Source organism: Haematobia irritans, chromosome 1 (genome assembly GCF_050003625.1).
Source record: "Haematobia irritans isolate KBUSLIRL chromosome 1, ASM5000362v1, whole genome shotgun sequence".
NCBI lineage: Eukaryota > Metazoa > Arthropoda > Insecta > Diptera > Muscidae > Haematobia > Haematobia irritans.
Window position 1 is genome coordinate 166,850,548 of NC_134397.1, and position 13,556 is coordinate 166,864,103.

Here is a 13,556-nt window from a genome sequence, read left to right on the forward strand (position 1 = left end):
ATTTCGATGTGTTACAAACGGAATGACAAAGTTAATATACCCCCATCCTATGATGGAGGGTATAAAAATATGGGAAACATTTACATCTGAAGCAATTTTAAGGAAACTTCGCAAAAGTTTATTTATGATTTATCGCTCGATATATATGTATTTGAAGTTTAGGAAAATTAGAGTCATTTTTACAACTTTTCGACTACGCAGTGGCGATTTTACAAGGAAAATGTTGGTATTTTGACCATTTTTGTCGAAATCAGAAAAACATATATATGGGAGCTATATCTAAATCTGAACCGATGTCAACCAAATTTGGCACGCATAGCTACAATGCTAATTATACTCCCTGTGCAAAATTTCAACTAAATCGGAGTTGAAAATTGGCCTCTTTGGTCATATGAGTGTAATTCGGGCGAAAGCTATACATGGGAGATATATCCAAATCTGAACTGATTTCAATCAAATTTGGCACGCATAGTTACAATGCTAATTCTACTCCCTATGCAAAATTGCAACTAAATCGGAGTAAAAAATTGGCCTCTGTGGGCAAATGAGTGTAAATCGAGCGAAAGATATATATGGGAGCTATATTTAAATATGCACCGATTTGGTTGATATTTTGCAAGTTTTTCGAGACTCATAAAATATTCGGATGTACGGAATTTGAGGAAGATCGGTTGATATACACGCCAATTATGACCAGATCGGTGAAAAATATATATGGCAGCTATATCTAAATCTGAACCGATTTTTCAAAATCAATAGGGATCGTCTTTGAGCCGAAACAGGACCCTATACCAAATTTTAGGACAATCGGACTAAAACTGCGAGCTGTACCTTGCCCACAAAAATACACCAACAGACAGACAGACGGACAGACAGACGGACATCGCTAAATCGACTCAGAATTTAATTCTAAGCCGATCCGTATACTAAAAGGTTGGTCTATGATTACCCCTGTACCAGGGCTGTACAGCAAAATTGGCTCGACTCCAGCATTCTTCATCAGCTCGACTCCGACTCCGGAGTTGACTCCGGGTAATATAACTAAATCTCATTTTAATACCACTAATTTGTAGTTCTGTTGTGGGGGTACCGTAAGTGGATCGATATAAAGTATCGTATTTATTTATGTGTGCAAAAAAAGGTCTTAATTTATCATTAGATGCCAATTGAACTCCATATTTCAAATTTAGGGCAATGTTTAATAATTAAAATAATGATATAAATACCCATCATAATATGAGAAGATACCAACAGTATATGTATTTGTGGACCAAAATTATTGATACTATCTCAAATCCTTTAAATTTGTTGCGAGCTATAAAAAGGTTTATATTCCCATATGCATGAATTTGAATCTGAATCGATTTAGACAAAATTGTATATACTTCTACAAAATCTATGTACTTAAAATTTAAATCTAACGTTATGGGACGTAACACAATTTTAACAAAAAATAGAAATGCAATGAAAGTCTAAAGTCGGGCGTGCTGATTATAATATACCGTGCACAACTTTGTATTTAGATCTACATTTTGATAAAATCTCAAATCAGACTTCTACAAAATGTCGGGCAATATTTAGGAAATATTTATAATTGTTTAGACAATTTCGCAAAAATGCATTTATGATACATTCATTGAAAAATTTGAAAATTTGAGTCATTTCAAAAAGTTTTCGGCTTAGCAGTGAGTATCAGTGAGCATACAATTTTTTGAAAAAGTTTTGTCTAGTAAATAAAATTTTGCAAAATTTTCTGCAGAAACAAAATTTTGACTAAATTTTCTATAGAAATAAAATTTTGGCAAAATTTTCTATAGAAATCAAATGTTGACCAAATATATAGAAACAAAATTTTGAATAAAATTTTTATAGAAATAAAATTTGGCAAATTTTTTTATAGTAATAAAAGTTTGAAAAAATTATCAATAGAAATGTAATTAAAAAAAATTGTGAAGCAAACAAAATTTTGCAAAATTTTCTATAGAAATAAAATTTTGCAAAATATTCTATAGTAACAACATTTTGACTAAATTTTCTATAGAAATAAAATTTTGACTAAATTTTATATAGAAATAAAATTATCAATAGAAATAAAATTTTTAAAAAATTTTTGTGTAACAAACAAAATTTTGCAAAATTTTCTATAGAAATAAAAATTTGCAAAATATTCTATAGAAACAAAATTTTGACTCAATTTTCCATAGAAATAAAATTTTGACTAAATTTTCTATAGAAAAAATTATTTCTATAGTAATAAAATTGTGAATAAATTTTTTATAGAAATAAAATTTTGACAAAATCTGCTATAGAAATAAAATTTTGACAAAACTTTTTATAGAAATAACATTTTGACAAAATTTTCTATAAAAAGCAACTTTGAAAAATTTTTTTGTCAATATTCCACATATGTATATGGCCTTAAAATAAAATTAAAAAAAAAATAATTTCGATTGTTCGAAATATTACAAATAAATTGATATGAGCATTAAAATGGATCGATCCATCCCATCTGCTAGTCTAACATTCTAGGATACATAAAAACATAGCTGTAATTGGAAGTTGATTTTCATTTACAATCATGCTGTACATTGACCGAATGAATAACGCAATGGAAACAAATTTGCGTAAAAACTTGCTTAGTTACAAAAATGTCAAATGTTTTAAAAAAATTGGTTTAGCCGGAGTCGGAGTCGAGCAAAACTTTTACGACTCCGACTCCAGCAAAATCTTCAGACTCCGACTCCAAGACTCCGACTCCGGCTCCACAGCCCTGCCCTGTACCACAGTAGTGGTGAAGGGTATAATAATTTCTTCTACAATGTTTGTACTACAGAAAAAGGTGCTAAGAAATAACAAAAATTCGTGGAAGTGAGAAAAATGTGAGGGAATATACAATTAAGCAGAAAAAAATTTTTGAGCACAATCTTCTTTGGGGGAAAATTCTTCCAAGCATATAATATTTTTGGGTTCAAAATGTTTCCAAACATATTATATGTTCACATAATAACATATAGTTTTTTGGAAGACAACATTATTGAATTTGGATACAAAAATACATAATGTTTGGAACTTAGACTACCCAAACATATTATATTGTTTAGACTAATATGCTTTCAAACATGTTATATATTGGAAGAAATCAAATATATAAATGTTTGGGCAATACCCAAAAATGTATAGGCTTGAAGCAAAATGTGTTTGGGAGTATATGTTACAGAAGCGATTTTTTGAGGGTGTAGAGATTTTGTAGAAGTCTAACAATCTATTGCCCACATCGTGTCAAATTTAAATACCATTTATGTATATGGGAACATAAGCCTCTATAAATAGCACTTAAAAAATTTGGATTAGGATTTGATATGGTATCGAAAATGTAGATCTACAAAGTGGTGAGGGATATAATACAGTCACTTCTGCTAAGGTCACCATGCAAACACGAGTATAGCCTTTACCAGAGAACTTGGTTCCCAACTCAAAATTCGATTATAGGCTAGCATGACAATGCATATTAATAAACGACCCTCACAATTATGTTATGAAGTTTTTTAATCCGATCAGGCCAGCAAAAATATCACCAGTCCCATTTCTATTTGATAGCAAATTTAATTTTGACAGCAACATCAAAACAAAAAGTCCAAGAAATCGAACTAATGCTTAAAGTGAAATATTAGGACAAAATAAAATCGCATTTTTCCATTTTGCGATAGCTATACAAAATTGCCACACGTATATTTACGGTAAATACTTCTGTTATTTCCTGTTTTCTGTTTCTCTTAATTTTCGGTACAAAATATCTTTCATCAGGTCATTACAAATCGCTAGTCATGGGAGTGAGTAAAAATATAAGTCCCCAGTGACAAAGCTACGTGCATTGAAAATCATTACACAAAAATAAAGGGAAACAAAATTGAAAACTATGACAGTTACAATTCGGAAGGCTCCGCCATGTAATTTACTTCGATGTTTTCTGTCTCACGGATGATATTTCCATTTTTCCCCATTATTTGTCAGTTGAGAATTTGTTTGGCATACCCAAGATACTAATTTGAATGAAATTTCCTTATGCGAGCTCGTAAACTTCACTGCTCATTAAAGGTATTTCAATAGCTGGGAAAAAAGGCGAAGGAAAGTCACCTTTGGTAGTAGGATTTTTTTTTTATCAATGAACGTGCTCAGTGGAATAAATGTCGAATAAATGAAAGAAAAAATCATAAGAAAAGCAAACGACAGACACTTTTTGTAGAAATTTAGATTTTTTTGTTCACTATAATAATCATGAAGAAAATGGATAAATGATGTCAAATAAAAATGCCGGAAATCATACGCTAGCTAATGTCGTTAACACGTGCGATTTGGCGTTTGGTGAATTAACGAAAAAAAGAAACTATTACGTTGAACCCAAATCGTTCATCTATAGATTTTAAAAGTTGATGGGGATACAGAGAATGAAGCTGAGAAAAACAAAACTGGAGGTTGAAGGAGAGGGAGAGCGAAACCATTTTTTTTTTATTTTTCATTCTATACATCAGAAAGTAAAGGAATTCCAACTTGACAACATTTCGAATGTCGAAAAATATTCATCTGCAATGTCATAATATTTGTCTTTTGAATAAACGTAATAATCGATTAGTCTGGCTGCATTAAAAATTAACTCTTTTATGGGAAAAACTATTGCATTGGAAAACGGAACATTATTTTATTCTGAACTAGCGTAACCCGGCCCGCTTCGCTGCGCCTTCCGAAGCATATTTGGAGGAATATTTTGCGTTAACTTAGTCAACTATATACATCGTGCTGAAAACAAATTCGAAAAGATTTGAATTCTTTTAAACAAATCGGACTACTTGATTTTTCGTTTATAGGTACAAATACGGCGGGAGAGGGTGTACCTTCTTCTATATTTCTTGTGAATTTTAAGTGTGGTTTGTCAAGGAAAGGTATCCTTCTCCTCAACATATCTGAAAATTAAGCACTATATTATAATAACATACAAAGACTTACTGTTTCCCATCCAATAAATCGGAAAAAGCAAAAATAGTAAAAAATTTTACCACATTAACATTTGCCAAAATGTTGGAAAAGCCCTTTACGTTGGCTGCCAATTTCATGTAAATTTAAGTTCTTTACTAAAAAAAAGTCTGGCAGAAGCCTGTGCAAAAATCATAAAATTATGTACCGAGTTCCCATAGATAGCAGAATTATTATTCTAACTATATCAAATTTAGTCAAAATCGGATCAGATTATATATAGCTCCCATATATACTACACATTTTAGACCCATTTTCAATGGAAGTTTCCTCCAATTAACCGGATAGCGTTAGCCGATTTAAATTTTAATTCTAGAGATTTTGTAGAAGTAAAAAAATTGTCTCCCCGCCCGACTTTAGACTTTACTTACTTGTTTTTAGCTAACATTGTGGTCCGTCCCGGTTATTAACCAATTTAATTTTTGAGTCTAGACATTTTGTGAAAGTTTAAAAAATTTTGTCCAAATCGGTTCATATTTAAATATTTGTATATGACAATATAAACCTTTATATGGCTCCTAACAAATTTGAAGGTGTTAAAATGGTATCAAAAATTTTGGTATATATATTGGCGAAGGGTATAATGTAGTGGGCCCCGCCCGACTTTAGACTTTCCTTACTTGTTACCCGCCACCATAGAATGATGACGGGGTTATAAAAAGTTTGTCATTCCTTTTGTAACACATCGAAATATCGATTTCCGACTATATAAAGTATATATACATTCTTAATCAGGGAGAAATTCTAGGACGAATTAAGCATGTCTGGCTGTCTGTTGTAATCACGCTACAGCCTTCAATAATGGTGCTATCGTCCTGAAATTTGGCACAGTTATGTTTTTTGCAGGCAGATCAATTTCGAAGATGGGCTATATCGGTCTAAGGTTTGATATAGTCCCCATATAAACCGACCTCCAGATGTGGGGTCTTGGGCTTATAAAACCGTAGTTTTTATCCAATTTGCCTGAAATTGGAAATCTAGAGGTAGATTTTTAGAACCATAAAAAAGTGTACCGAAAATGGTGCCTATCGGTCCATGTTTTGGTATAGCGCGCATATGGGCCGATTTCCCGATTTTGCTTCTTTGGCGTCTAGAAAGTGTATTTCTATCCGATTTTCCTGAAATTGAAAATCTAGAGGTATTTTGACACTACAAATTGGTTACAATTCGATTTGCCTGAAATTAGACATCTAGATGTATTTTGGGACCATAAAGAGGTGTGTCGAAAATGGTCAGTATCGGTCCCTGTTTTGGTATAGCCCCCATATGGATCAATTTCCCGATTTTGCTTCTTGGGCGTCTAAAAAGTGTTTTTCTATCCGATTCGCCTGAAATTGAAAACCAAGAGGTATTTTAACACCACAAATTGGTGTATCGAAAAGGGGGGTATCGGTCCATGTTTTGGTATAGCCCCCATATAGACCGATTTCTCGATTTTACTTTTTGGGCTTCTAGAATCCGTAGTTTTTATCCAATTTGTCAGAAATTAGGAATCTAGAGGTAAAGGGTGATTCTTTTGAGGTTAGGATTTTCATGCATTAGTATTTGACAGATCACGTGGGATTTCAGACATGGTGTCAAAGAGAAAGATGCTGAGTATGCTTTGACATTTCATCATGAATAGACTTACGATCTGCCACAACGTCGAATTTTCAGTGAATGGGCCCTAGAAAAGTTGGCAGAAAATCCGCTTTTTTATCGACAAATTTTGTTCAGCGATGAGGCTCATTTCTGGTTGAATGGCTACGTAAATAAGCAAAATTGCCGCATTTGGAGTGAAGAGCAACCAGAAGCCGTTCAAGAACTGCCCATGCATCCCGAAAAATGCACTGTTTGGTGTGGTTTGTACGCTGGTGGAATCATTGGACCGTATTTTTTCAAAGATGCTGTTGGACGCAACGTTACGGTGAATGGCGATCGCTATCGTTCGATGCTAACAAACTTTTTGTTGCCAAAAATGGAAGAACTGAACTTGGTTGACATGTGGTTTCAACAAGATGGCGCTACATGCCACACAGCTCGCGATTCTATGGCCATTTTGAGGGAAAACTTCGGAGAACAATTCATCTCAAGAAATGGACCGGTAAGTTGGCCACCAAGATCATGCGATTTGACGCCTTTAGACTATTTTTTGTGGGGCTACGTCAAGTCTAAAGTCTACAGAAATAAGCCAGCAACTATTCCAGCTTTGGAAGACAACATTTCCGAAGAAATTCGGGCTATTCCGGCCGAAATGCTCGAAAAAGTTGCCCAAAATTGGACTTTCCGAATGGACCACCTAAGACGCAGCCGCGGTCAACATTTAAATGAAATTATCTTCAAAAAGTAAATGTCATGGACCAATCTAACGTTTCAAATAAAGAACCGATGAGATTTTGCAAATTTTATGCGTTTTTTTTTTTTTAAAAAGTTATCAAGCTCTTAACAAATCACCCTTTATTTTAGGACCATAAAGAGGTGTGTCGAAAATGGTCCGCATCGGTCCTCCATATAGACTGATCTCCCGATTTTACTTCTTGGGCTTGTAGAATTCGTAGTTTTTATCAAATTTTTCTGAAATTTGAATTCTAGAGGTATTTGAGGACCTTTAAGAGGTGTGTCGTAAATGGTGAGAAGTGGTCCATGTTTTGGTATTGTCCTATATAGATCTACCTCCCGAATTTATTTCTTGTAAGTAAAGTCTAAAGTCGGGCTGTGCCTACTCTATTATACCCTCCACCACTATGTAGAGCAAAATGTTTTATACCATCTCAAATCCTTCAAATATGGTAGAAACTATATAAAATTTTATATTTCCATGTACAAATATTTAAATCTGAAACAATTTGGAGAAAAAAATGTTACACTTCCACAAAATATATATGTAGACTTAAAATTTAAATCGACATGGGACGAAAAACAATGTCAAATATAATGGATTCCTTTGAAAATTCTTCGCTGTAGCGGGTTACTTGATATATCTAAATCTGAACCTATTTTGCTGATATTTTGCAAGATTTTCGAGATTCATAAAATATTTGGATGTACGATATTTCAAGAAAATTGGTTGATAAACACGCTAACTATGACCAAATCGGGGATAAATATATATATATATATATATATATATATATATGGCAGCTATATCTAAATCTGAACCGATTTTTTTCAAAACCAATAGCAATTGTCTCTGTCCCAAGAAACGGCCCTATGCCAAATTTGAGGACAATCGGACTTAAATTGCGAGCTGTACTTTGTGCACAAAATTACATATACAGACAGACGGACGGACAGACAGACAGACGGACATCGCTAAATCGACTCAGAATTTAATTCTAAGCCGATCGGTATACTAAAAGATGGGTCTATGACCATTATTTCTTGGCGTTACATACAAATGAACAAACTTATTATACCCTGTACCACAGTAGTGGTGAAGGGTATAAATACCAAACTTTAAAAAAATTGTCAAAATTTTAATTTGTTCAAATTTATTTATTTGTATACCCTTCACCATTACTGTGGTACAGGGTATATGTAACGTGTATGTAATATGTAACGCCAAGAAATAGTGGTCATAGACCCATCTTTTCGTTTACCGATCGGCTTAGAATTAAATTCTGAGTCGATTTAGCGATGTTCGTCTGTCTGTCTGTCTGTCCGTCCGTCCGTCTGTGTGTATATGTAATTTTGTGCACAAAGTACAGCTCACAATTTAATTGCGATCGTCCTCAAATTTGGCATAGGGCCGTTTCTTGGGACAGAGACAATCGCTATTGGTTTTGGAAAAAATCGGTTCAGATTTAGATAGAGCTGCCATATATATATTAGAGGTGTGCACGTGATTAATAGTTTACTCACGCTCACGCACACTCACGACTGAAAAATCATACTCACGCACACTCACGCACGATATTTTTTGGGAGGACTCACGCTCACGCACACTCACGAAAAGAACATTTGTACTCACTCACACTCACGCACGAAAACGTCGTGACTCATGAAAAATACCGTGACTCACGAAAAATATCGTGACTCACGAATAATTTTATGATTAATTTACCTTATCGAAGTGTCTGAAAACATGAGCACTATTAAAATCGAGAGTGTTATTAAACTCTTAACATCTCAGGTGTCACTAAAATTGTAATTGAATTTAACTCTTAAGCGTTTTATGTTGGTGAGCAGGAATATTTTCGTGAGTGTAATTCGTTACTCACGCACGCTCACGAAGATATTATTTTCGTGACTCACGCTCACGCACGGCATTTTGGTTTGTTAATCACGCTCACGCACACTCACGCCGTTGTCATGAGCGTGACTCACGACTCACGCACGAATCACGAAAATTTTCGTGAGTCACGACAATTTCGTGTCACGTGCACACCTCTAATATATATTTATCCCCGATTTGGTCATAGTTAGCGTGTTTATGAACCGATTTTCTTGAAATACCATACATCCAAATATTTTATGAATCTCGAAAATCTTGCAAAATATCAGCCAAATCGGTTCAGATTTAGATATAGCTCCCATATATATCTTTCGTCCGATTTAGACTCATATGACCACAGAGGCCAAAGTTTACTACTGATCTTCGTGAAATTCTGCACAGAGGGTAGAAGTGACATTCTACCAATGCTTGGTAAATTTGATTGAAATCGGTTCAAATTTAGATATTGTTCCCATATATAACTTTAGTCCGACTTGAACTTATATGGCCACAAAAGCCAGAGTTTTGCCGGATTTGCTTCAAATTTTGCACAAGGGGTACATTTAGTAGTATCGTTAAGAGTGTCAAATATTGTTAAATCGGTTCAGATTTAGATATAGTTCATATATATATCTTTCGCCCGATTTGGACTTATATGGTCTCAAAAGCCAGAGTTGACATTCTAACAATGCTTGGTAAATTTGATTGAAATCGGTTCAAATTTAGATATAGTTCCCATATATATCTTTCGTCCGATTTGAACTTATATGGCCACAAAAGCCAGAGTTTTGCCGTGATTTGCTTCAAATTTTGCACAAGGGGTACGTTTAGTAGTACCGTTAAGTGTGCCAAATATGGTCAAAATCGATTCAAATTTAGATATAGCTCCCATATATATCTTTCGTCTGATTTGAACTTATATGACATCAAAATCCAGGGTTTTGCGTGATTTGCTTCAAATTTCGCACAAGGAGTACGTTTAGTAGCACGGTAATTGTGCCAAATTTGGTTGAAATCGGTTCAGATTTAGATATGGCTCCCATATATATCTTCCGTCCGATTTGCACTCATATAACCAGGGGGGGGGGGGCAAAGTGATACTCCCATTTACGTGATAGCGTCAGCCGATTTAAATTTTAATTCTAGAGATTTTGTAGAAGTAAAAAAATTGACTTCTTTATATAGCTTCCAGGAAATGTGAAGTAGTTGAGATGGTAACACAAATTGTGGCCTACATAGGGGTGAAGGTTATAATATAGTCGGCCCCGCCCGACTTTAGACTTTACTTACTTGTTTTTTCTTTTTTTGGTTTTAATTCAAAAACCATCACTAATACCTACAAAAAATAATTAAGTTGACTAACATGGGACCATTCGTTCTTTTACAACATCTACGTAATTTAATTCCACTTTCGACCAAAAAACTTAAAATGAAAATATATTTTAAAAATAGTTCTAGTCAATTCTAGCAAAATTTTATTTAAGAGTGTAAGAATATTGTAAATTATAGTACAGATTAAATTTTAGATAGCTTCATTAATATGCTTTTGTTTTAAAGAAACCGCATCTTTAGCTCGAATACAATAGCAAGGGAAAGTCAAAACTATTTGACCCTGGTAAACTTTTTTCGAGTGTATGTAAAAAAATATTTATCCATAGCATACCCTCTCTAACCTTTAATGGTTCAACTGGCCTTTAGAGAATGTAGGCAAAAATTTATGATATCTCAAAAACAAATGCGTTCAATTCCTTTAGCCCCCGCCTACTTAAAGTCCCATCACGTTGCTCTAGTTCTCCTAGCAGTACTTTAAAATTTGATTTTTCGTAAATACTTTTAATTAAATCAAAAAGCGTGTAATATGACACAGGCCATACCTGCACTGTATTGCGGTGGTTGAGAGAACACCAAACCTCCAATTTACTGGTATGGCAACGACTTTTCATACTTCAACTTGTTACATCTCCAATTTCAAAAATCCTGTTTTAAATATAAAACACGTGCACAGAATTTCAATCGTTTCTAATGGAAAATGACGAGTATGAGGGAGTGAAGAAAATACTTGCAAATAAATTGGAAAACAAGAAAAAAAAACTAGGAGGAAAAATGCGAAAATCATCGGATGCGGGATATGGAAACACGTAATCTCTTTATTTCTTCTCATGAAATATATGCAGGATTCATTTCTTCCCTTGACTGCCTTTCGTATTGATATCTAAGCAAATTTTGTTATTAAATTTATAATACACATAGACAGACACACATTTTCAAGTATTGTCTTAGTTCGTTTGAAAAATGAGATAGAGAGAGAGTGAATAATAAAACGAAAGGAAATGTTATCCACGATTCTCAATGATAAAACCTGATTTTCATTGAAATATATACTAATTAAATAAAATCCTTAAAATTATAAGTAATCATTATGATTATAACATATTATTATAATTATATCATTGTTGTTATATAATGGTTATCGAGACCATCTGGTGCATATGGGGTTATGGAAATGGCATTCTATTGTGTGGTCGTGACAATAAAAAACATTTAGATCATAAAAAAAACATTTTAGATCATAAACTTTATTTCGAATGACAAATTTCCTAACAATTCAGACAATTAAATTTAAAAAAAGTTTGTATTATTTTACATTTATCACGTTTTCTAAGTGTTTTTGAATTTTCTGTCCGTCCGTAAGTACGTCAAATTATCCCCAATATTGAACGAAAATAAATAGCCTTGAATTTAGCTAAGTTTTGGAGTATTTAGATTAAAGATCGAAAACTTTAGGATAATAATAAAAATCTTTAAAAAGTGTGTGTGTGTTTTTTTTTTTTTTTGGGAAAACATGAAACCATTTCATACATTGAAGTATTTAAGCTTAACAATATTTCCCTAAATGCATTAACTTCCTAATTTGTATACTCATCACCATGGGATGGAGGTATACTAACTTCGAAATACACATTGAAATATTGTTTCCAGACCCCATGAATTATATACACACAGAGAACGAATATGATCACCTCGTAGAGCAAAATATTATTTTTGGATGGTGAACATTTAATATGTTTGTGGCAACCAAGATTTTTCTCGAATATTTTATATCTGATTTTTTCACAATGGACTGAATAGTCTAAGTGAGCCTGAATCTTAATCGGGCTGCCACTTTAACCTATATCTGATTTCGACAACCATTATTAGAAACAAGTACATTGAAAAAAAATATTGTCGTCAGGTCAAAGATTTAATGTCTTTAAAATACGAATGCAAATTTTGCTTAGCATAGAAGACGCATTTCTCTAATGTAAAGAGTTTTTCCTTGTCCAAAAGTCGATAAACTTTTCAATGAAGTCGTATTGTCCTTATAATTAAGCGATTTCACTTCAAAATGGGTATCATAACATGAAAGAAAAAAAGTTTTGGCTAAGGTCATCTTGACTTTAATAATTCAGAAAAATTCTTTAAATTTAATGAAATTGTCTTTAAATTTGTTGTCGTTTTGCATCTTGACTACAAAGCAAAAAATCGTTCAAATATAGAACCTGTTTTTCAACATTTTATTTTAAAGACATTTTTTACTTGAAACATAGCATAAATTCTACTAGAAGTCCAGTCTTAATTTGGAGAATAAAGTTGTCGTTAACTCGGTTTTAAAGGTTTTTGATAGCATATGAATAAAAAAGATGAAAAAGCGAAAAATTAAAATTTGCTTCCTAGAAGCAAGTATACAAAACCCAAATTTAAAAGTGAATTGTGTCTTAAAAGTATCCTTACTTGTATTCTCCGCTTCTTTGGCTCGGAATCAATACCAAAATTTTTAAAGTAAAGACAAAATCTTTAGAACCGGGCATGCTTTTTTTTCAGTGTATATACGGCCATAAGTTCGGACAGGCCGAAGGTTATGTACCCTCCACCATGGATTGCGTAGAAACTTCTACTAAAGACTGTCATCTCCTGCACTGTTAGAAAAATATGTTTTTCATATGTTTCGATATAAACAAAATGTGTTTCGGGCACAATTTTTAAACACAATATATTTAAGTGTAATGTTGTGATATTTTATTCAGAGAGCGAAAGAGAGAGAGAGAGTATAGAGAAAGAAATAGAGATAAAAACCGGGAGGGTTGACGAAAGATATCAAATTAACACAGCGAGAGAATCGAAAGAGAGCAATTTCTGTGAAACCGCTTATATGTTGTTTCGGAAACTGCTTTATGATAAGGCCAAAAATTTTATACGCTTAAGTCTCAATATTATTTAATTTAAGTCTAAATATTATTTAATTTGTGTATATTATAAAATTATTTATGTATGTTTATACTCGACCCCACGCCCTTCC